We start from the raw sequence: 26,088 nt of genomic DNA, 5'->3' as shown, positions 1-26,088 counted from the left end.
GTGCAACCCAGGTGAAGGTTAATAAATGACTCTACTAAACCTCTCAATTATTTTATTTTCTTGATTGCATTAGTATAAAAAGTGTGAGAAGAGAGTAAGATGGTTTGGATTTTGGAGTGCAAACTACCTAGGTGAGAGATAATTGAGCTATGAGCATATCAAGTTCATGAAAGAATCAAAGTCTCGATCCGATGTCCCATTGGTGAGCTCTCATAGAGATCAACATTCACTTATGGGTGGATATCAAGATGGGGTGATAGACATACTCAATTCTCCACCCTCACAATCAATATGTGGTACCAATGGCCCATGGTACTCAAAGTTCTAAGGTCCCATTACAAGAAGCCATGTGTCCACCTTGTGTGAGATGGAACATTGGGCGGGTCGTCATTTGTATGCTAGATGAGTTCTATGTGAGACTAGATCTAGCTTATGAGGTAGATGGAGCCATTAAGTTGGTAGCAACTCAAGGCAAAACAAGTTTCAAGGTGTGCAAGTTATCTAAAACAACTATTTTATCATACTTTTTCAAATGGGTTAATAGATTATCAATTATGTGTGAATGCCAATAGTTTTTATTTATGTGTGAATTTCAAGAGATTTATTATACCAATAGGTTTCATTTACATGTGAATGCCAATAGGTTTCATTTATTAGTTATGTGAATGTGAATAGGTTTTATTTATGTGTGAATCTTAAAATTTAAAGACAATTTTCAATGTTGTAGTGTAACAAAGAGCACATGTCAAACCCAACCTAGGCCATGAAATTTTCATGTTCCAAAAGGTTGACATTGCTGATCAACAAAGAATTTTGGAAAGGATGAGCCCTTCTCAAAGATGATGGGCTGAAATAGAGTATGAAATTGAAGGCAAAAGTAACCATGGCAATGATCCATGGTACAAGAACCCATGTTTGCTAATATCACTTTTGGTATGGGAGGTAAAAAATTTTGGTACAGTATTTTAGTTTTCAGCATAACAAATTGTGGTATCTTGAATTTAACCATAACTAAGAATAGTGTATTTGTTTTTTATTTAGGATGACTATAACTCAACCATACTCAAAGAGGAGGCCCGCCTCAAGGAGCTTGCATTGACAGAGGCAAATTATGAGGCAAAAAGAAAACAATTCATAGACAAAGAGCAAGATAAATTGAGGGACAAAGGGTACATGTACCTAAGAATAGCTAATCCTGCACATGGAGAGGATTTCTTTTCTATTTTATTTGCATTGATGAAATGAAGGTTACCACTTCAATGAAATTTTACACAAGACTAACAAGGAATGTTGAATTAACAAGAAATGTTGGAAACCATAGCTTGCCATTTTTTATTCAAGATGTCTTACAACCAAGAATTACAAGAGATGTTGAAGCCATTGAAGCTTGAGAATCAATTGATGATGGCTGCTGCAAGGAACTCACCCCTTACAATGGTGGGGAATGAAATACCTTCAAGCTCCAAGAAGTGGAGATGTGAAAAATGATTAAAATATGATTTGCATTGGCACCCTCTTGCCTTTTATACTCCAGCCTAAACTAAGCTAATTTCCTAATTAAAAGAAACATGAAAATTTGCTTTATTACAATCCATCCTTGCCCAAAAGTTTTGTCCTCAAAACTTTGAAGCACGAAAGGAAAAATGAATGGCAACTATTAAGAAGTGAAAGGCCAATGTTGAATATCCTTGTTGAAGCAATCCATTGAAAAAGATAATCTTCCATTGAAAAGAGTCTCCAAAATAAGCTCAAAACAGTGGAAATCTAAAATGCTATCCTAAATAGGGCAGTGATAGTAAATGACCCATAACTTTGGATGGAAATGTCGGATTGATGCATATGAGATATAGAAATGAGATATGCTTCATAACGTATCCATCCATATCTTCATAATCCAATTTTGATGTTGATACGTCAATTATTTTCACGACAGAAAATTAATATAGCAAGTTGTCCACTATGCAATGAACTAGTTATCTTCTTGAAGAAGCCATGAAAATTGATCCAAATATGAAGCATGTTTCCAAGATGATTATTCTATAGGAAATCCCTTCCATTTGACGAGATATTCCTTAATGATACGGTTCCTTAAAACCTTCTCTCTCTTGCCAACAATCCTTTCGGGCTCATAGATGATTAAGCCATCTTCATCAAGAGAAGATAGTTCTTCAAGAACTTTATGTTAGGCCCAATGTATTTCTTGAGTTGAGACACATGAAAAACATTGTGAATGCATGTGATAGGACGTAAATCAAGTTGATAAGCAAGATCCCCAACTTTCTTTATGATTTGATATGGACCATAATAGCGATAAGCAATCTTATTATGTCCACCCTTGAGAGAAGCATAACGAGACTTAGGTACTTTCAAAAATACCTATTCTCCTTCTTCAAAATCCACATGCTTTCTTTAATCATCCGCATATGATTTCATTGTCTCTTGTGCCTTTCTGATATTTTCTTTGCACTACTTCATTAAGGCTTCCATCTTTTCCAACTCTTCTCGAGCAAGAGGATTCGCTTCATCATGAAACAATGCTGAGGTACTTGTACTTTATATCCATACAATGCCTCAAATGGTGACATACCAATACTCATGTGATGAGTATTATTGTAACAAAACTCCACGAGATGAATCCAATGATTCCATGCATTCTATGTATCATGGAAAAAGTGTCTAAGGTAGATCTCTAACCATTTATTGACCCGTAGAAATCTCAAAATCATATCCCTGCCATTCAAGAAGAATTTCATGTGGTAGATGCTTTATCTAGGATGTGGGCATGTTCTGTTTCTTGGTAGTGTGCTCATTTCCTGCCATATAAGAAATCTCAAAATCATATCCCTGAAGGTAGCTAACCATTGTCTTTGTTTGGGAGAGAGATTTGGCTGAGAGAGGAAATACTTCAGCACATGATGGTCACTCTTCATCTTAAGATGGTTGCCATAAATGTAGTGGTGCCACTTCTTAATTGCATGAAGAATGGCTAACATTTCCTGCTCACAGATGTGGAGTTCTCTTTCTTTATCATCCAACTTCGTGCTTTCATAAGCGATAACACCATGGTCTTGGCATAAAATAACCCCAATACCTTTGCCACTAGCATCAGCAAATATAGTGAATTCCTTGGAAAAGTCTAGGCACACTAAAATAGGTGTTGAAATGAGTAAACTTTTTAGCTCATTAAAACTCTTAGTGGTTGTAGCATCCAAAAAGAAAGCTTCCTTTTGCAATTTATCAGTAAGAGGAGCTACTACATGGCCATAATTCTTGATGAATCTCCTATAGAAAGAAGATAATCCAAGAAATCCTCGTAGTGAAGTAGAATTTTGTGGTATGGGCCAATCCTTGATGCACTGGACCTTCTTTGGATTAACCATAATCCCTTTCTCACCAACTATATGACCCAAATATTCTACTTTATTAGCCATAAAAGTACACTTGCTTTCCTTTGCAAAAAGCTTGTGTCTTCTCAAGGTAAGAAGAACTTATCTTACATGCTTCAAATGGTCATCTCTACTCTTGCTATAGATGAGAATGTCGTCAAAGAATACCAAGATTGATTTATACAAGAATGGCTGCAAAATCTTGTTCATAAGAGCCTAGAAAGTTGCAGGTGCATTTGAAAGTCCAAATGGAATAACTAGGAAGTGGTAGAGACCTCTTTCTGTTCTAAAAGCTCTCTTGTACTCATCCCCTACTTTCATCCTGATTTGGTGATATCCTGACCTTAAGTCAATCTTAGTGAAAACTCTTGCATCTTTGAGTTCATCCAACAAATCATCAATGTGGGGGATTGGGTACCTATTCTTAATGGTGCTCTTGTTTAAGTCTCTATAGTCAATACACATCCTAAATGACCCATCTTTCTTCTTGACAAGTAGTACCGGAGAAGCAAAAGGTGACTGACTAGGCTAAATAAACCCCATTTCCAGCAAGTCTTTAACCTGTTTCTCTACTTCTTCTCTCTCATACTTGGATAACCTGTAAGGAGGTTTGTTGATGGGTTTTGGTCAGGCATTAAACAATAGGATGATCTACTTCTCGCTAAGGAGGCAATGATATAAGTGGCTGGAATATGTCCTTAAGTGCTTTTGATAGAAGAAGTGTGAAAATGCAAGACATAGCATTGATTTCCTTCTTCATCTTCTTCTTGCTGATTATTTCCACTTGCTTTATCTCCATGCCATTAAGTTTTACTTGTTGTTGCCCATTCCAAGTAAATTCCATGAACATCTGATTTATATCCAAATAAAATTTTTCAAGTTGTTTAAGCCAATCGCAGCTAATGATGATGTCAATAGGACCCATATCTAGAACAATCAAGTCTGTCATAATAGTGTAATACTTTGATAATTCAATAGGAGTCTGTCGGCATATCTCTCTGCTCAATCCATTAGCCACTTGTACCTTCAGTGGGGCTTCCATTTCTTGAGGTAGAAACTTCACCTCATATAGTGATTTGGCATTGACAAAACTATGTGTACTGCCCGTATCAATGAGAATATGGGCAACCTTTGAATTTAAAGTATCCTTGAGCTGAAGTGTACTTTCACTTTTACAACACATCCATGTATCCTGAGATATGGAACATAACATGGGCTAACAAGAAACCATAGAAGGATCTTCAATCTCTGATCCACCAGGATCAAATGGACCACCTTCACAAGTATGAACTGCCTCTACTTGCAAAAGATGTCCTTCTTGTGTCTCCTCTTCATCAGAGTCTTCAATATTCAGCATATTAGACTTTGCCGTATATCCCTTGCACTTCTGTTTGTGCTCAGGAGGCCATTTGTCCCCACATTTATAACATAGACCCTTGGATTTATAATTAGGAAGTGCCTTGTATTGTTATTATTGGGATATTTCCTAATTACACCTTCAGCCCTTTTGAATTCTCCTTTTGGATCAACATTATATCTGAAATTATTGCCCTGTTTTGAAGCATATGTTGTAGGATAGGTTGGAACTTTGCTGAAATTATTTTGAAACTTGTTTTCAGCTCTAAATCCCTCTCTTTGTTAGCTGAACTACTGTCCAAATCTCATGGGCTGGTTTGATTGATAATTCATTCATGTTTTGGGCCGAAATGAAGTCAAAAATGAAGTCAAATCTCTCCTATATTTTTCGTTGTACCTCTCAACATATTGAATGGCTACATGAACATTTGTAGGCTTGGCTGCCCCTACTTCAACTGAAAGGTTTGGATTAATACCAAAAATATATATGTTCAATTAGCTGAATCGAAAATGCCTTCCACATACATGGAAAGGTTTAGAAATTGGCTGGAATATTCCCTCACGGTAGAATCCCTTTGCCTAAGATCATACCATTTTTTTTCAAGCCTTTCCTTCTCCATTGGTGACACGAATACTTGAGTCATGGCTGATTTGAAGTCCTCCCAAGTCTAAAAATTCTCTCCAATCTGGGTCATGTATCTCCACCATGTATGTGCATATCCCTCTAGGTGTAGGGCTGCATAACAAATCTTTGCTTGATCATTACGTGGGTAGAGAGTGAAATACATTTCCAATTTGTTGATCCATTCTTCAAGTTTGATCGGTGAAGGGTTATCTCCTTTGAAATTGGATATACTAATCTTGTCCTTGTATTCCTTGTCATAATGATAATGCTGCTCCATTATGGTTGGTATATCCAAAAGTCTGCTATCTAATAAAATGATCACTCATTGCTTGTTGTCCATGATTAGGGGTAGATGAATGTTGTCCATTTTCATTCTTTCCAAAAGATTGACGACCAAATAATGAGTTCCCATGTGATTTTTGGTTATAAGTGGATATCCCATGTGGCACCCTACCTTCATGATCTTCAGCATGTTGGAAACTATCCCCTTTCCTTGCTTTATCATGTGCATACTGCCCTTGATCATCTCTTGCATGATGAACTTGAGTATGTTGAGAACCAAACTCTTTGTAAAAGGGATGACATCTATGTACAAACTCATTTCTGTTATCATGGAGGAAATAATCTTTTTGTCCTTTATATCATGAATTAGCAAAGTTTGGCATGTTCCTATTCCAAGAATTTGTATGAGGCTAAACTGTTTCATTCACCTTAGAAAGTCCTCCATGTTCAAAACTGAATGGTATATGCTGATGGGTTGTTGTAAACCTTAGGTACATCTTTAGCATGGGAACGTGGATTGCTTTGCAATTTGTTACCCAAGTTGCTAAATATTGTGACCAACTATTCAAATTTGGCATCCAGCCTATGGTTTTGCTGTTCCATGTGAGCAATTATCTTTTACCAAACTTTTCATCCATTGAATTTGTGAGTTGGATTAGACCTTCATTCATGTTACCAATTTTCTTTGATAGTTACTGGAAATCATTGGAATCATGGGTAACATTTTCTTTAGTTCTATGCTCATTGTCATAAGGAACCCTTGGTCAATGGGCCTCTTCATTAGTTGTACTATTGCCAATAAATTCGTATCCTTGATTTTTGGCTCCAATGGTAGGATTAGCTTCAGCATGGTAATCTTCTAAACTGTCATTAATGTGCTCCAATACCTGCTCCTTCTTCTTGTTCCTAGCCATCAAGAAAACGGTAGTAATTCAGGACTGCCTTACAAAGAATGGTCAATATCCAAAGCTATACTCCTCCAATCTAAGTGCTTGATAGCTCCAAACAAAGCTAATAACATGTAGATGTACCATATTTACTGAAGTAACAAGTTTGGAAGAGGTATATGGTTGCTTCAGATCAAAACAATATACCTTGTAAACCAGTCCAAGTGCTGTCTACAATGACCATTTGTCACTAAAATGGCCAAAACTTTTGATCAGTTGGTCCAAATGAAGTACTCTATAGCTAGGTTGAAGCTAACCTTTTCCTCTACACATTGAATATAAGAACCAATTTTTCAGAGTGAAATATCCCATTTCTGTAATTGATTCTTTATGTTCAGGATTAGATAGTAACCAGTAAGAACCTGTAAATTCAGTGTTTTGACCCTGTTTCAAATCCTTTGGTCATAGATCATCAAGAACCACCTATGGGCACTAAAGTATGACCAAAAGGCTCAATCATCCACCTAGAATCAACTTCAAAGTACATGTAGACATCTATATCTATTCAAAGATGTCACAAACTACCCTGTTTGGTACCATAAGTCTTCAAGTCTTCATCCACTCTTTCCCAAGTGGTTTTCCGTGGTCCACCATCTATGGTGAGGGATAAAGTGGAGGGACGGGCACCTAAATGGACTGTGAAACTTCGGAAGTATGCAAAGTTCTTTCGGGCCAGATTGTGCACCCCTACAAAGTCATAAATAGCAAGGGAGGGTCACCTCACTATTGTCTTGCTATCTCGTTCGGCTTCAACCTTTTTCCTCGTTCGAAATATACATGGCACAACTAGTGTTCTAAAAATCAAGGCATGATATGCGTGGCTGGATCAAGATTTTTCCATTTCATGATATGCAAGAATTTATAAGGTAGAATGTATGTAAATGAGGATGAGAAAGGTTTACCTATAGTAATCAATGACTCACTGATTTACTATGCTCACCTTTTACAAATTTCTTGGGTATTCTCAATAGATTGAATCACAAAAGATCCCAAAGTTAAAGGTTAAGCAATTCTTTAGCATCATTGAAAGGAAATTGCATAGGTTTATGCTATGGGCTGATCAATCAACAATGCAAGGAGTATTGATTCAATCAATTTCGATGGGTTGATTACAATGGGCTGATTTATCAATCAATTCATGCTTGGTATTCATAATTCATTGCCACAATACTTGAGCATTATGATTCAATCAATCAATGCTAAAATTGAAGCTCAATGCAAGAGTACTCTACTTAACCTCTCTTTCAGGAATAGGAAATGCAACAACAATTGAATGAGGAGTTTGAGAGATTAAAGAAGAGTAGTAGGAATACCTCTTTCAATGATTGAAGAAGACAACATTGTTTAAGTCAATCCTCAGCCACAAAGATTGATAGATCTTCTTCTTGAGTCCAGCGAGATCAAGAGAATAATAAACTCCATAATCCAACACTTTAACTCCAAATTTAATCCAAGAATGGAATATAGATCAAGTCTTCAGCTCCAATGAGTAGTATAGATTATAATCCCTAAAATTTGAAGACTATTTGGTGAAGATTTCAATGAAATTCTTCAATCCCTATCATACTTGTAGTTCAAGAGAAGATTGGGCTTCAATCTTGAATACATTACTTGGATTCTTCAAAAATCTTGAATGCTTGAAGTACAAGAGAGGTCCCTAGAGTGATTCAAAGTAAAAGCCCCATGATATGGAAGAGAATAATCCAAGAATTTGACGCCTAAAGCTTGATGCCATGTTTTGACTCTGTAGCCAATTATTCTTGAAGCTTCAAGTCCAAGAATGGTTCAATGTCAGTCCCTTGAGTGTTGAGGAAGCTCCAGGAAGCTTGATAGAGTAAAAGCCCTTTGATCTCTTCAAGAAATTTCACTACTGTCATAAAATCTGCCATAGCCAGGGTTTGAAGAAAGCTTCAAGAATGATCAAGAAAGTGAAAGATGTCACTGAGCACTTACTGAAAGATTGAGTAACCTTTGTGGAAGCTTGGAGTAACCATAGCAAATAGCACAATAGTTGAAACTTTTTGTGGAGGAGGGGAGGATCTGATCAGTGTAAACAGCACCTCATGTACTACAAATTGAGAGTTGTCTTAGTCAAGGCATAAGGCTACTCTACATGAAGCTTATGGCATAGAGAGTCAAGCTCTAGTGTCTCATCAGGGGGAGTAGTGATCATTGACAAAAGACTGAAGTAGTAGAAGACATGGATTCTTGGAGAAAAGCTTGAGAAGAGGAGAGAGAAAGTCTACTTCTCAAAATTAACTCTTCTTTTACTTCATATAGTCACTGTAGGTTATGTCCATGAAGACTCCAAAATGACTTTCAAATGGACCACGACCTGCTAAAATGTCCTTGAACCTCTATCTTCCTCAAGATCTCCTTCAAGAAACCTCTAAAATTAATCCCGACTTGTTGCAGAGAACTCTAACTAGTCACGGTTTGAACTGTACCAAACCCTGTGACCAAATCTTGGTGCTCCAATTACCTGCTACCTATCCCTGTGACTAAATTCTCCATGAAAATGACTCTTCCTATGGATCAAAGTCCATGCTCTGATACCAATTGAAATGAAGGTTACCACTTCAATGGAAATTTACACAAGACTAATCAGAAATGTTGAATTAACAAGAAATGCTGAAAACCATAGCTTGCCATTTCTTATTCCAAATGTCTTACAACCAAGAATTACAAGAGATATTGAAGCCATGGAAGCTTGAGAATCAATTGATGATGGCTGCTACAAGGAACTCACCCCTTAAAATGGTGGGGAAGGAAATACCTTCAAGCTCCAAGAAGTGGAGATGTGAAAAATGATTAAAAGATGATTTACATTGGCACCCTCCTACCTTTTATACTCCAGTCTAAACTAGGCTAATTTCCTAATTAAAGCAACATGAAAAATTGCTTTATTACAATTTAATTGAGATGAAAAGAACATGATGGCTATTACCAACTTGGACAAATTTTATGCCATTTGTAGTGTTGATATTGCTACAGAGAGGCATGTTTTCCTCATGGACTAATGTTCTCTAATTTTTTCGAATTGAACTTAATTTGGTTCAATAATATTGAAGTTATGTTTTGTTCAATAACCAATATATTAGGAAAAGGGAGATTTTATTTCTCATGATTGTCACAAAGGCAAAGGACTCCACTTTGTCACACTTTGCGGATGTAAGGGGTGAACAGCACCCTGCCACAGCACAAAATGAATCACAAACCAGCTAGGTAGAGGTTGCAAGCACACTTGTTGGCCACAAAAACTTGCAAGAAACCTTTCTTCTTCACCAAGAACCATGCCTCCAAAACGCACAAGTAAATGGCACACAAGAAATGGATAGATGAAAACCATCCTCACCCTCTTCCTCTTCTTCACTCTCCATGAGATCTTGCAAAGGAGCACAAGAGAGAAAGAAACAAGAATGAGAAAGATGAGAGTTGTGCCAAAATGGGAGAGAGGGAAATGAAGCATGAGGGGAGAAGATAAAGGAAGAGAGATGGTGTAACCACCTCAACCTCCCACCTCCTCAAATCACCTGACAAGCCTCCTCCTTTTCCTTTCTTGATATTATAAGATTGGGTTGCATACATTTTGGCTAAGGTCTAAAGGCCCTTTATTTTTGGAATGAGACAAAAGGTGTTTGACCATCCTTTTCCTTTCAACATTTTTTAATGTGAGCCTTTTGGACTACACATTTTACATTGCTTCATAATTGAAATTTTACCAAGAGTTACAAAAGCAAAATGCTATTTCACAAAAGATGTTCCCATGTTGAGCACATTATGGTGCCTTTATTTCCACAAATTTGGGGATTATCATTCCTCCCATACTTAAGTGTGAAGCGTCCCCACGAACAAATTTGAAGAAGAACCATGATCAGCACTTTGACAAAATCTTTGTCTTCATCTTCAATCTTCATTTCTTCATTGTCTTTGAATTTCCATTGGATTTGGAAAGCAAATAACACACAAAAGAAAAATACACAACTAGGTCATAAAGCCTAGGTTTGAAACACACCATATTAAAATCACATGCAAAAGCCGAAAGATAGGGCTCTCAAAAAATTTTGCACACAAAAAAACAACACACTCAACCACGGAGTAAATGACAACCACATCATGAAGCTCATTAAATAAAAATCCCAAAAAGAAATATAACCATAGTGCATACCCTCACAAAAGATATTGCAATTACGCACTCTGCCTGGTAAAATGTGTTTTAGAAAAGGAAAGGGAAGTTGGTTTTATAGAAGATAAAACAAAAAGAAATAGAAAAAACTTGCATTTATTTTGGGGAAAGGTGATATTAGTGTAAAGGTCGTGTAAGAGAAGGAGATGCACGTGAATGAGCCTTAGAGGAAGTTTTGATCATTAAAGGTTAAAAAGTGTCACTTCATGGTATTGAGGGTCTAAAAAATTAAAAGAATTGAAAGAATTATAAAACAGGATAATGCCACCATTGATGCCACATGTAGGATGAGGAGGCGTGTGGATGAGATGAAATGGTGTTGGTGGTCGTCGTCATTACTACGGATCTTGCAGTCGCTCGTGCTCTTTCTTTTCCCGTCACTCAATCTGCTACATATTCTCATTCTTCTGCATGGCCTCCGTAGCTGGGCCAGACAAAACGATGGCCCTCATGGACATGCTCAGAAAAATAGGGTCTTAGACAGAAGGATGAGTAAGAAGGGCATGTTGCCGCATGTGCTGATGGTGGCTATAAGGCATTATGCAAGGTTGGGGACCACAACAAAATGAGGATGGTGGACAACAAAAGTGAGATGAAGGCAAAGGCATGGTGGTGTCGCTTTATGAACAGGGTGTCTTCTCTCAATCTTCCACTTCCTTCTATGTTGAATCAAAACTCTTCTCCTCTTAATACCAGTAAATCTCTGCATAAGAATGCAGCAAGGACTAATGATCTTCTTGTCGATAGGATGCAAACTCTTTCTCTTGCAAATCTTGTAGCCACCTCTTTCTCGGCCAATGCACCAAACGAATAGCATCCTTCTGCAACACAAATGAATCACGAACCAGCTAGGTAGAGGCTACAAGTACACTTGCTAGCCACAAAAACCTACATATAAATTTGAAAAGAGGATATTCAAGAAGTTGGAGGAGGACGTCATGGAAAGCGGGGGGGGGGGGGGGGGGGGGGGGGTTTGAGAAAGAAGCAAGAAAAAGAGAAAAAAATGGGTGCCATGTTGCCTAAGGATGTTAATCAATTTGCTATAGCATTTGGCCTCAATTTCAACATCACATGTTGCAAACAATCCCTCTTCTCATCTCCTTCCTCATCATTCCATTCCTGAATAGCATTATTGGGTGTAGGGAGAGAGAATTTTCAGCAAGATTAGGAAAAAATTAGGGGATATTAAAGAAACACATAGAAGATTAAGAGATTTCAAGATTTCTGAGTGTGAAGGGAGAGAAGGAGCAAGCATTAGCATCATCAAATACGGCTGAAGATCTTCCTTTCTCTCATTAATCGAGTATGTCAAGTTCTATTAAAGATTGAATGAAAAATGCATAGTTTGAATGATTTGGTGTTGGATACATTGAATTTATGATCTTTAGTTTCAAATGGATAAAAAGGAGTTGAATGTTTACATTGGATGGATTAAAATGATAAGAAACGATACAAAATAGGCTAAATTTTGCATTTTTAGATCATAATTAAGAAGTATTAAGAATTATGAGTAGTATTAATGGAAAAAAAATTTAAAACAAACTAAAAACACAGGAAGTGAACCTAGGAATGAAGTTTTACCTTTTGGAGATGAACTCCTTAAGAGATATAAGCATTTTAGCAATAAAAATGACAGTTATTATTCATAAGTAGGAAAATTTAAGAAGATTAGTGAAGGAATAAGGATGAAACCCAAAAACAGAGTTGAATTATAGGATGATGGATCCCTCATCAATTCTTAGCTTAAATGGATCTCTATAATTAGATGTATCTAATTTTTAGGGGTAAAAATGGTAGTTTTTAAGTGTTTTTGACGAGTAATTAGTGAATATTAATAGTAAATGAGGGAACTTGTTGATGCCAAATAGGAGAAGGACTGCATTCATTATGGAGAATATTATAAAGAAAAAATAATAAGTCTTGATAATGAAGGAATTAGTGAAACAAATGAAAATATACTATAGTTTGTTTTATGTTCAAAGTTTGTTGTTAAAATTTCATGGCTAATGGAATCTATTTAAAAGCATTTCTTTTGTAAAATACTATTCAGGACTGAAGTAATGATTAGTGTATATCAGTGGTTTTACTAAAGTATTAACAAAGGTTAATGGTGAATGAAAAGTTTTTAGATAATTTCTTTCATTAATTTAAATGCTGAGTAAAATAGGTTTAATATGTTAGTAGTTGTAGTTCAAAACAAGGGTTAAGAAGTAGTATTTGAAAGACTGCAAGTATCTTAAAGGGAACTGTTGGGTGAGTTGATAGTTGGACTACATAAGGCAAAGATAGAATGTCTTTTATACTAATAATTTGGGGATAAAGAAAGCATATAACTCCACTTCCAATCCTTAGTTAACACAATGACTTCACATATAGCCATCTTTCCTGGATATTTGGGGGCTTCTTAGGGAGCCGTCACCACACGAGGCATCATCTACAGATATAGAGGATACTACATTATCATCAAGAAACCCTACCTCACTACTTGAACCTCTTTATGTTAGGTAAACCCAAGAGAGATACCTTGGGATAAGAAAACCCCTTGAGTAGTTTCATATTGTATCAATTTTGACATTATTTTGTATTCATAAACTATTTATTGTTTATCCTCCATTTAGTGAGTCACAACATTAGATGACAACTATTTTGTGACTTGCAAAAATTCCATGACTATCAGATGTAACATTTTGGTCAGATGGGCTGATTTAGCCTTGCTCCCTCCCTCCCTCCTCACCCCCACCAAAGAGGCTCTAAGAGGTCCACAACCACCCTTCTTCCTACCTAGAGAATCCCCAACACCCATGTGTTCTTTCCTTTCATGCGGCTCATAAGAAAGTGTTCTATTGTTCTTCTAAAGGGTTTACTAAGAATTTCAAGGTCCTCTCTCCAAGTTTTCTCACAAATAGTTTCTATGTCCTCTGTGTGTGTGTGTGTGTGTGTGTGTGTGTGTGTGTGTGTGTGTGTGTGTGTGTGTGTGTGTGTGTGTGTGTGTGTGTGTGTGTGTGTGTGTGTGTGTGTGTGTGTGTGTGTGTGTGTGTGTGTGTGTGTGTGTGTGTGTGTGTGTGTGTGTGTGTGTGTGTGTGTGTGTGTGTGTGTGTGTGTGTGTGTGTGTGTGTGTGTGTGTGTGTGTGTGTGTGTGTGTGTGTGTGAGAAAGGCAACCCTACAAGAGGGAAAACAGAAGGTGTGCATGGTAGAGATGGGTAGGCAAGGCAAGAGAGGACGAGCATAGGAGTGGCAAAGAGTTTCTAGCAATTGGTGAGCAAGATAGTTATGGTAGGAATTCACCTACACTAAACAAGAGTGGCAACGATAGACGGACCTAGTGAGCATGGAGGTGGAAGCACTATGGTAGGGTAGGGTGGACACGAAAGTGATAGTTGGCTAGGTGCATGAGGTAGTGGCATGAACGTCACACACAACACACACACGTAGAGAAAGCATTAGAGGGACTATGGACTTAAAAAGGGCCCTTTAGCTTAAGGGTTAATGGCTCTCTTAATGACAAGAGATTTGAGGTGGACCAATGGGAGAGGGGTGAAGTGCACATTTTATACACTCTTTTTTCCCTTGTCCCTACCATTTATAAGCTTGTCTTCCTATGTCCCCTTTACCTCTGCCCCCCTACTTTTAGCACCCCATCTCAAATGGGTCCCATTGGGTATCCAAAAAGGTAACCCAAATTTTTCTTTGAATTGCCTTTTTTCCCAAAACCTCTTCTTATATCATGTATAGTAAAAAAAAAATATTTTTCATATCTTAGTATGAAATAAGAAATGAACTAAAAGAGCTCTATTTTTATGAAATCTAGTATTAGGGTTTAAGGGGGATTCATATGTGGTTTTACATACATGCATATTCTAACCCTTTCCTTCACCTTGTCATGTACATGGTACATGTGTATCCAATGCAAATATATCTCACCACCTTTCTTTATTACATGCTTGAATTTTTTGCATGGGAGATTCGGCCAATGTTATAGCTATAGAAATCTTTAGTGTGATGGAGTGACCAAAGCTACATCTATAAAACCAATTGAATATTTCTACAAGGTAGCTTTTCTTGACATGGCAAGTGTTCTTAAAATATGCACTACAATCCTAGTAATGAGACTTCTTCATACCTTGGATGCTTCACATTTCCAAAGATCCATACTTCTCCTAAAGATATGATCCATGAGCATATTATATGTGCTACAAAAGTATAGAGCATTGCAATTAGATCTAGAATGTCAAATTATGCAAATATAAAAGAATATATGAGTAGTAAAGTTAAAGGCATACCATGTTATGGGGTGATGTTGTTTTTTTTCAATGGATTGATAACTAGCTTTGTAAAGTCATTAACTACATTATGAAATTCAACTTGAGTGGAACAATCTATTAACACTTTTAGCATTATTCACACTAGCTTATTGAAAGAATGTCAATAATATGCTTAAGACTAGGGTCTTTTTCCAAATGTGTGTTGCATTTACACAAATCTTTCCACAGCTTCCACTTTAACTTTAATGGCTTGCCAATCATATCACTCACGTCTTCATCACACACATTGATATTTTGTGTACTATGTCATAAGTTAGGCCTAATATTTTTTGTTCCTTTTTAATCTTAACTTTACTTCCATGTATACCTAATGAATTTTCAATTTTCTCAGTGTAATGCTTCATGTTTGGAGGGGGGCTTCATTGTGTATACATATTTGATATGCAACTTCAATAGCTTGTCAAATATGCAGATTGGGTAATGTAAAGTGTTAAAATGAGCATTCTCAATGTTAATTGAAAATATGGTTTTTCGATTCTCGTCAAGGGTATGAGCTATTCGATGGCATCTTTTTATTATAGGCTAGTGCTCCTCCATTGTATACAATATTATCCAATCATTTTGTTTTCATGCAAAACAAACAAGATAGCAACCTTTATGCCTTAGTGTCACAATGGAACATACACTTTAGTGTCTTGAGATCATTGTCCAAGTTCCAATTTACATTGAAACCTTCGCCTCCTTCCACATAGAGCTTCTTGTCATGTGTTTGCCTATTGTATCCAAATATGGAGTATGTTGGAAGATCCAAGTGTAAACATTAAGGGTCTCCTTGGGCACTTCAATTACTGCTAGCCACCAAATTTTCGTTTTTGATTGCACACTAAATGGTCAGAAAAGCATGTTATCTTTCATGTAGGCCATGGTGTAATTCATCAGTGTAAGACCCACCTCTCCAACTTGTGTCCCTTTATGATATATCATTCATCAAGTTTGATAATAAACTCCAAGCATGAAACAAAACTTGGCAATTATAGTTGGTTTAAACTTAGTAGAAACAAGTGTATCATATTGAATCCTCAATATTTTATTATAACAAGAAGTCAATACCTTTTTTAGCATTGCACCTTGTAGAAACAAGCCATGGTACATTTCAACTTAACTAGGTCAATAAAAATATTGCTGAAGTTAACATAGTCATAAGAAGTTATCTTTCCAGTTTTAGTTCCTTCCACTTCCATTTTGTGAGTCATGAAAAAATATTCTCCTATTTAATCAACATATATTTCGTACTTGTCTTATAGCTTTAAGCCAAAATGGATGAGGCAAAATCATATGCTTTATTTTGCTACAAGCCAATGCATTTGCTATCATATTATATATGGCCGCATAGCCTTGTTGACTAATTGGGAACTAACCCCAACTATATCACATGCTATTTGAACTTCTTCCATAGATAAACTATTAAGAACCTCATTTAAAGCAATAAGCTAGAGTGCCTAATATTCAGAGTTTCTCAAAAATCTAACAAGATGTTTGTGCTTTAAGAACACCTTTAGAAGCTCTATCTATTGATTCTCACATTCATTAGGGCCAAAAACACTTCAAAAAATGCATTTTATTAATCATGAGATTTTTTAAAATTCCAAAGAGAGTCTTCCACACGTACAAGAATACGATATTCTTATCTCCTCTTTTTAAGAGAGAGTAGAGTCCATTTTGTGATTCTCTCCTCCTTTACCAATAGCTGAAATCTCCAAAGTTTGACATGTTTTTGTAGGTCCCAAAGCCCTTATTTACTTGCAAAGTTGATAAAGACATGACAAAGATAGGATGAAGTTAATAATGACTTTTTTGAAAGTGAAGAGATATTTCAATATTATTTTTTGCATCCAATGTATTTTCATTAGTCTTATTGATGTTTCTTTTTTGTTCATTCACCTTTCTCTTTGAGCTTATTTCAGTGCACATTCATTCTTTTCATGGCATCCGTAAGGCACCCTTCTTGTTTAATCAACTCTTACACCTTCTATAGCTAGGGAGCAAATGAAAATTGGAAGCCCAAAACCTTTAGCATAAACTATTGGGTTACCATATTGTCATCTTACAAAGGCTCTCACAAGGTTAAAAGAAGAAAATGAGAGAATATAAAACATCATTGGAAAGGACGTATCATTGCCTTCAAAATTATACCTCAAGGGTGGTTTGTCAAGGTGTAACATATTTACATTGCCAAGGATATGCACTTGCCTCCAAATGAACATACTACCTAGCAAACACATTATAAGTCCTTAGTTGGATAACATGTGTAATGTTTTTTTCATTTAACTAAGTACTAAATAATGGATTCTTGGTTATAAACATATTTTCATCAACAAGTATTGAGGGCAACTTGTGGAAAGCCTAAGAGGAACTTTTCATGCCATTCATAAGGTATTCGCAGACATTATCTATGCCAATTAGACCTTGGGTTTTTTTAGTGAAGGTAGGGTTTTAATATATTATACATAGTATATGGTTCCCTCTAGAGTGGGTACATATGAACATATCAAAGATTTGCCATTGCTAAGTCTTTCATCTCTAAATTGGGAGATTCTTGAGACAAGGCAACTATGCAAAGTTTTAAATTCAAAATATATCAAGATATTCAAAAGTCCGTGATGGCTCAAAGGATCTCAAGAAGAATATACTTACAAAAGAGGGTCCAACTTGATCAGTTAGCTAATGAGGTATCATGGGAGAGATTGAAACCTAGCTAGTTGGAGGAGAGGACTGTCCACCAAGTTAAACAGTTGATCATCAACCAAAGGAGGTGTTGTGACTTGGCCTTGAGCACTAAGAGAAGACACATCCTTTGCACTAGATTGCTTTGATTCCATAGCTGGAGACTCAACAAAACCATGTGTAAGAGGGATCTCAAGGCCAACGACCCCTAGAACTTCTAATGGCCCAGCTTTTGGAACCTCTTAAGGACATGCCTCTGGAAGATTTGTTTGTTGATAGTTTGCTCTTTCCTCCACTATTCTTCTTGTCTATATAAACTTTCCTTATTGTCTATTTTGTCCTTGCCATTGGCTTGACAAAAAATGGCAGGATAGAATGCTTGGTCCAATGTCATAGTAGTAGTTCAAAATATAATATTAGAGAATGACATCCACGAAAGGAGATACTTGCACTGTATCATCTTGGTTAAGGAAGATATGTTGAAGACTATGGTCAAATTAACTATGCAAAGACTTCTTATCACACCATATCGTGCAAACATCAAGAAAGAGTGATGATCCTACAAGTTGAAGATAGATTGTGAACAATGAGATGTGAGATATGTGGATTGGAGTATGCACGCCATATCCTAGAGGCAAAAAATGCAGAACAAAAGAGCAAGCAAGATACGACGTGATTTCTATGAGGGAAGGGGACCCAAAAGCGATTGCACCATTGCATGGGAGAAAAAATGGTCCACATAAGCCAGGCCCCATCTTATATACATGGGGTCTTTATGGACACATAGCATGGTCTAATTGGCTAGGGTTTGTAATGGTCGACATAGGCCATCCACGTGTTGTGTCAGGCATGCATGCCATCTTCCTGCCTAAACTGAGCAAGAGAGATCAAGACAAGAAAAGGTGCAAATTACGTTGCATGTCCTAGAGGGGCTATAGGGTGAGCTGAAAAAATTGGGGGGCAAGGCAAGCTCTAGGGGTTGCGTAGGAAGGCTGGGAAAAACTCCAATGCGGTTGGAAGTATCCTAGAAGACACGGAGTATCAAAAGCATACCTTTGAATGAGAAGCCATGACTGCCATTGAAAATTGTGAGCTGAAGCTTTTCTCCACAAGCTGAAGCAATGTTGGGTTAAGCTCTTCAATGCTAGTGCAATGGTTTTGATACCAGTTGAAGGGAGTGTGCCCTAAAGTGGAAGCATGGAGCAGAAGTAAGAGCTATGGTGGAAGGAGCAAGAGCAACAGAGAGAGACACACAATATATGGAAACTCCAACAGTCACAATGTATGACCGGCCTTCCCTTTATTCAAATCTCACTGAAAGAATAAACAATAAAGTGACAATGATGGGCACCTACCACCTATAGTGTATTGGTGTGCAGCTATACGGGTACTGTCAGTATAACTAATACACGGGGTAGCTAGCCACAAGCACCTTTACCCCCAACAATGCCCACAAGTTAATGTTTTTGGAGAGGACTGTGAAAATTAGGATCCTTAGTTATAGTCCTAGCTACTCTACTTCTACAGCAAGATTCTTCTTAGCCCTCTTATCTTATGCTTTGATAGCTAATCAAACAAATATTATATCCATAGCTAGTTACAAGAGAAGAACATTTCTACCTTGCAGAGGAAAGATCCTTGAGGACAAAGAGGATGTGAAAACTCTTGAAAGCTAGTGTTGTACTTTTCTATCTTATAAAATAGAACGAATTGTCAGATTCCATTGTCACCTTTTGTGTTCATTCTTTGAAGTTGTCATCGAAAAAACCAATTGAATAGCTCCTCAAGAGCATTGCTTTTTGTAACTCCTCCTTCATGTCTTGTGCTTTGCAAAGAATTTCCATGTGCTTGATAGTGAGATTTTTCCATGCCTTGGCCACTATAAGTTACTAGGGGGTCCTAATCCTCCACAAAGTAAAGCCCATGGATATGAAGGATGTGCTCCAAAATGTGATATTATTTTTTTCCCATGCCTCCTTTATTGCTTGAACAAGATTTATAATTGAACGTTTGAACTGTTCTAGATGTGTGTATATTGTCTTTTGTTGCTTGAGGGGTTTTAGAAAGATATCAAGGTGTCTACAAAACTCCATTCTTAGAAATGCAAGTCATAGTGTGCTTGCAACATTTGTCACGATCCCACACAACTCTCTTGAACACTCCCAAGTCATATTCACATGTTTTCTTATATGGTTTCTTAGAAATCGTCTAGCTTTTGAGCCTCCCATAGAGACATCATCCAAGGAATCTCTTGTTTTCCTTGAAAGTGTTGGAACTTTTCTTAAGTGAACTTGATCCCCATGAAAATCCATTTATGAGAGCAATGCCTCGCATTTATCAATACAATCATCTGATAAAGACAATGGCTTAAGTGAATATGCATAATCGAGATGCAACTTGAGAAGCTTATCAATTATTCTAATCTCTCCATGCAAAGTACAAATATAAATATTTTAAGAAAATTTGAAAGAATGGGATCCATATGTCTTCTATGATTTTGAATTTACTCAAATCTATAAAGTCTATAGTTGGCACTCTTCTTGCCAATCGCAAACTACTTTAATATGTAGACCCAACACTTTCCATGCAATAAACACAATGATATTTTGTGTTTGCCCCATTGCATACTCCACATTTGATAGTTTTTTAAGTCGGTTCTCATATACCATTCCACATAAAAATTACCAACCCCATTAACTATCAATATTCCTCCTTCACTTTGAGAGTTATAATGTTTGGAATACCGGTATGAGTGAATAACTATTTCAATGTTTGATGATTCTCAATTGGTACTTGAGCCACACCAATCCACCAAATATCCATCTTGGACTAGAAATTATGCACTAGTACTTGGCCCTCACCAAGGTAGACATGGAAATCATTAATGGAAAAACTTAAGAATAAATTAGAAAGATGGGATGGCTTACAAAACAGATTCCCTTCAAAGGTGATTATCATCAACCACATCATCATACTATTCAATGCCCACTTCATGTCAAAGTAACCATGAGCAACTACAATGTTGTTGTAATTCAATACTGTGTTCATGATGCAAATGATGGCTCTTTCCATCTTCTATCCTTTTTGAACTTGTGCTTTATCCAACTTCAAGACAAATGAGCTTATGTAGGTGGACCATTGCGATCTGCACTCTTCTTAGATCAATCCATATATTGTTAAATGTATTGTATTCAAAAATATATTTTTTTTTCCACTTTTCATAGGACATAGACCCTTCGATATGAATGTACTCTCTAAAAACATGTGAAATCTTACAATTCATGGCAATCCTTGCAGCCAAAACTGTAAGGGCACAACCCAAATGTACTTACCTATTATATATAAGGTTCTTAAATCATAATCTAGAGATAGCACAATAACCTTTCTAGCTAATACCCATAGTATCACATGTCCTACAATTTTATCTAGTTTTACTGTGTCTTTTAAGTCCTTTACTAACTCTTTGAGAGTTGGACCTCCCAAATCTACATTTTCAAGTGACTTAAGAATCCTCAAAATATATTTCTTATTCATGGTTTCCTTTAAGAGTTTAATTCTCTTCTCACTCTCTCAAATATTAATGCACTATATGTTAGAGACATATTTCTTTGCAAGATTTAGTCTCATTTTATTTACTCTCTCACACAAGTTGGTTATATTTTTTAGTGGTCTCTTCCTCTCTTTGAATCCTATTAGAGTTTCTTTCAAGTGTGTTAGCTTGTCTTATAATGATTTCTTAGCATTTTTCAAAATGTCAATCTTATTTGTTAGCTCAAAAATATTTTTTTGTGCAATTATTAATGCTTCTTTTATTTCATAGATTTGAGCTATGTATGTATCAGATGTAGACCATAACCTCATACAATAACCAAGCATCCCATCTTAACCTTCTCCAACATATCTTATGTAGTCATAAATATTGAAAAAGGGAGGAGGGTTACCTGTAGAATGGTCCTTGGGATCAATATTTCCATCCACCCACAAATCTATATGCTTATTTCTTTGTAATCGCAACCTGTTGGACTTGATCTCATCTATTAATACTAGAAGATGTATACTTCTCCAAGATCTATAAATAAAATCTAGTTGAATGGTAAGTTTGATCTTGTGTGTGTCTACACCTATGTTACTTGAAGAGGTATTGCTAAACATTTTTGCAAATCAACCACATAAGAATCTCACAATCATAGAAAGCAAGTGCAGACAATAGTATGCTAAAAGAAGCATGAAAGCAAACAAACATGATTTTGGTGCAAATATCTCAAAAATACAAGATCTCTGAAGTTCTAAGAAAAAAATGGTCGAAAAGGTAACCCCTAACATGGGTTAAAAGATTAGGGCAATTAATGAAAAACCCCTTCAATGAGCCAAATATTCTCACTAATTACATTTGAACAACCAAATTTTGAGGTTTCATTCTTCAAAATCCTCAAGTAATTAGCAACTATTAATCATTTTCTTACAAGTGCCTTTTCGAAGAGTTTTTTTCCCTAATGTGACCTCTAGTATCATTTAAAAAGTTCCTTTAAAGAAGAGACAGTTAAAGGAAACACAATAATTTTAGATTCTCTTTTAATAGGAAATGATGAACCTTAACATTTGCACATATATTTTTCACACTTGACCATTCAAGGATAGTGATAGCATTGGTAGTAGTTGAGATTTCCTTTCCATGTAGTAACCCATGGGAGTTCATTTGCACCTTTGTAACCTTTCTTCTAAAGAAATTTTAGTGAACTGTGATCCTCCTCTAAGGTTGACTTATTTATGTGCCCTCTATCATCTCTTATTCCTTGTCTTTAAACTACTTGAACTCATTGTGAAGCTTCTGCACTTTGTTTTCTTGATCTTGAATAACTTTTTGCAACATATATAAAGAATCTTAGGGTAGTAACAAATATTGATGAGTGATATATAAAATTAATTGATAATATTGATGCATGTGAATATTTTTGCCCAAGTATTTGCAGTAACCTAATAGACCTTTTTCACCATCTACAATAAAAGTGAGCAATGAATAAGTGAAATTGAGATGTGAATTTACCATGGTATTTGGATCATTAGGATACAAGAAACTACCTCTCCAAATATCAATTTAGGCTATGCTTTGTAATAGCATACTCTTCATCCACATGAACATACAAATGTGTCTTCCTCCTATGATGCCTTATGTCCCTAAGCTATTCAGTTAGGAAATATAAAGTAGGAGATAAGATGGACTATATTAAGTTTTCAATATAAAATTTATTTAAAAGGGTTAGAGGATAAAAGAGTGTATGAAAATTTCTTAGATACATATACAATATGGTTATGTACCATATGATGATTAGGCACCATTAGAGATGGAAAATATCATTTTTGAGGGGGGGAGTCACTTTTTGGGATCATAATTAGTGCCCTATTGATGTGGCACTTAGAAGACGTAGTTCAACATAAAGTGGGTATGTAACCACCTCTACAGGGTCCTATGCGGCACTTAGAAGAAGTAGTGTAACATAAAATGGGTATGTGACCACCTCTACGGGGTCCTATGTGGATACTAAAAAATGGAAACTAATTTGAAGGAAATTTAATACAAAAACTTGTAATATGATTGGTTAAATTTTGAGAAAATAAAATCTATTTTTATGAAAAAATTATTTTTATTTTTTGGTGCAAAAATAAATTCAAGCTATAGATATGGCACTTTTGGAAGAGTAGTGGGTCTCATCTTAGAGGATTACAAAGACTAGTTACTAGGGTGAAAAGAAAGGGATGCCCCCTTCCTTTCTAGGTAGGGTTCACCACAAAAAGTAGGGTGGAGCCTAAGAATGTAGGGGGGGTAGGGGACAAAAAAGCATGCAATGATGACCATAGAAGAGGAACTAAGACAAGATTAAGGGTTCCTAATAATTAATTTTTCACAATGCCCTTTTTGATTCCATAATCACCCTAATGGAGAGAGAGAGAGAGAGAGAGAGAGAGAGAGAGAGAGAGAGAGAGAGAATCTTTAACACCAATCTGTTTTACTACTAGAGGAAAGGTATAATACCAATATAGTTTATTGCTAATGGAGAGAGAGAGAGAGAGAGAGAGAGAGAGAGACTCTAATACCAATATAATTTACTACTAGAGGAAAGGTATAATAATATTGAGCTAGGAATTGTTATAAAGTTTGTGGTAGCATTTTGATGCCAAGTTTGTGGTGCATTGTTATGTTGTCTATGTAACAAAGTGTACATGTAGAAAAGGACTAATGTTGAGACATATCAATGTGACAATGTGTACTTGGAGAGAGTTGGGGATATAACTTACATCTTTAAGATATCATAAATATAAAATTTCTAACATAATCAATCCCCCTCAAAAATTTTGCTAATTAAACCTAATCAGAAGTCTTATTAATCTACTCAACTCCACAATACTAACCACCCCCCAAAACATATCCCTCTATTATAGAACAATAATCCCTCCATCCTCCCACATTGCAATACTCCATCCAAAATCCTACCCTAACCCTAATTTGCCTACCCTAGCCTCAAAATCTAACCCTCGTACCCCTACTTGACATGACATCCCCCAAAACACCCTGACCTCACATCTCCCCTCCAAAACTTGACTGCACCTAAAAATCCATAAGATGTTGCCCCCTATAACCTTGCCCTAACCCTAAAGTGCCTACTTTGTTCTTGAAACCTAACCATCACACCAAAACATGTCATCCTAAAACACCCTAATCCCACATTTCCCCTTCTAAACTTAATATACACCTAAAAATCCAACATCTTACCCTATTGATCTTTTTGGGGTAAAGGCCAATGGTCTATAGTGAAGCAGGCATGCCTTGTATACATAGGCACTCCAAAATCATATATAAGTGAAGATAACAAGAAATAAGGGTACCATTCATTTTGCATCCACATAACTCTCTTGTGGTCTTCTCTCTCTCAACTATATTTCACTCCACTCTCAACTAGTATCAAGCAACATTTGATGTTCGTGGGAGCTCACACTTGGAGCAAAAAGCACAAGAAGTGAAGCTTTGTCACAAAGATCAAGGGTTTGAGCTTCTTCTTTGACATTGATGCTTGTTGTCTGCACACTAATAGAGGTACTATTCTCATCATCAAGATCTAGATCTAAGTCAAGCTATCAAGGCTCAAATTGGGGCTACCATAGCCTATTTTGACATTAATTTAGGCAGCCATTAGTGGCTAGGTTTGAAAAAAAACAATTTGGCTTTGGATCATTGGAAAGAGATCTTTGTATATGGTTTTGATGTGTGCAAGCATAGAGGTTGCTTAAACACAAGAGCAACTTGTTTTCCAGAAGCAAGGGGTTTAAGGAAGGAGGCTCTTGGATTACTCTCTAATTTGGATTGCATTTTGATGGGGCACCCAATGAAAGCTTTGTGCCATTTGAACTATCTTGTGTAAATTTGTTTAAATCTTGGCTTTTGTAAACATTATCTCTTTGAAAAGTAAACTAAAATGTCTTATAAAGGAGATAGTGGGAATAGAATATTAGAATGTTTTGATTGGGCTCATAGTGATTTGTATGGGCCAATGCCCACAATTTCATTGGGTGGAGCATTGTACTTTGTCACTTTTATAGATGATGCCATAAGAAATGTTTGGGCTTATCATGTCTTCGCAAAGAAAAGTGACATATTGGATGCATTTCAAAGTTCTTGGCATTTGTAGATAAACTATTAGGCATGAAGCTTAAGTGCTTGAGGACTGATAATGGTGGAGAGTATACCTTGCATGTCTTTACAAATTTTTGTGCAAGCAGTCATAAAAAGGGAGAGTTGATAGCTCTTGAGAATCCTAATGGTGTGGCTAAGATTATGAACATGTCCATTTCAAGAAAGGATCCATTGTATGCTTTCTAATGTTGGTCTCAGTACTAATGGATTTTTGGCTAAGTTATAAAGATAGTAGTGTGTTTTAATTAACAAGTCTCCTAGCAACCCATTGGATGACAAGATACTAAAGGATATATGGTCTGGCAAGAGACCTAGTTATGATCATGTGTGTTTTTAGCTATGAGGCATTAATGCATATATCTAGGGACAAGTAGAGTAAGCTTGATTCTAAGTCTAAGAAATGTATTTTTCTTGGCTATGGAGAGTTAGTGAAATGGACTATCTCTTGTGGAATCCTGAATCAAAGAAGGTTAGTACACAATTATCATTTCATCTTTATGAGGACTAGATATATAAGCAACCTATCAAAATAGTTGAGCTTCGAAAAGTGGTATTTCAAGAGGATGGGAATCTAGCACATGAGTAGATTATACAACCTATTCCATGTGATGGAAGGCTTGGATAGCTTGATA

Source organism: Lygodium microphyllum, chromosome 11, assembly GCF_053477565.2.
Source record: "Lygodium microphyllum isolate KBCC chromosome 11, Lygodium_microphyllum_v1.1.10, whole genome shotgun sequence".
Classification (NCBI taxonomy): Eukaryota; Viridiplantae; Streptophyta; class Polypodiopsida; order Schizaeales; family Lygodiaceae; genus Lygodium; species Lygodium microphyllum.
This window is presented reverse-complemented; position numbering follows the sequence as displayed.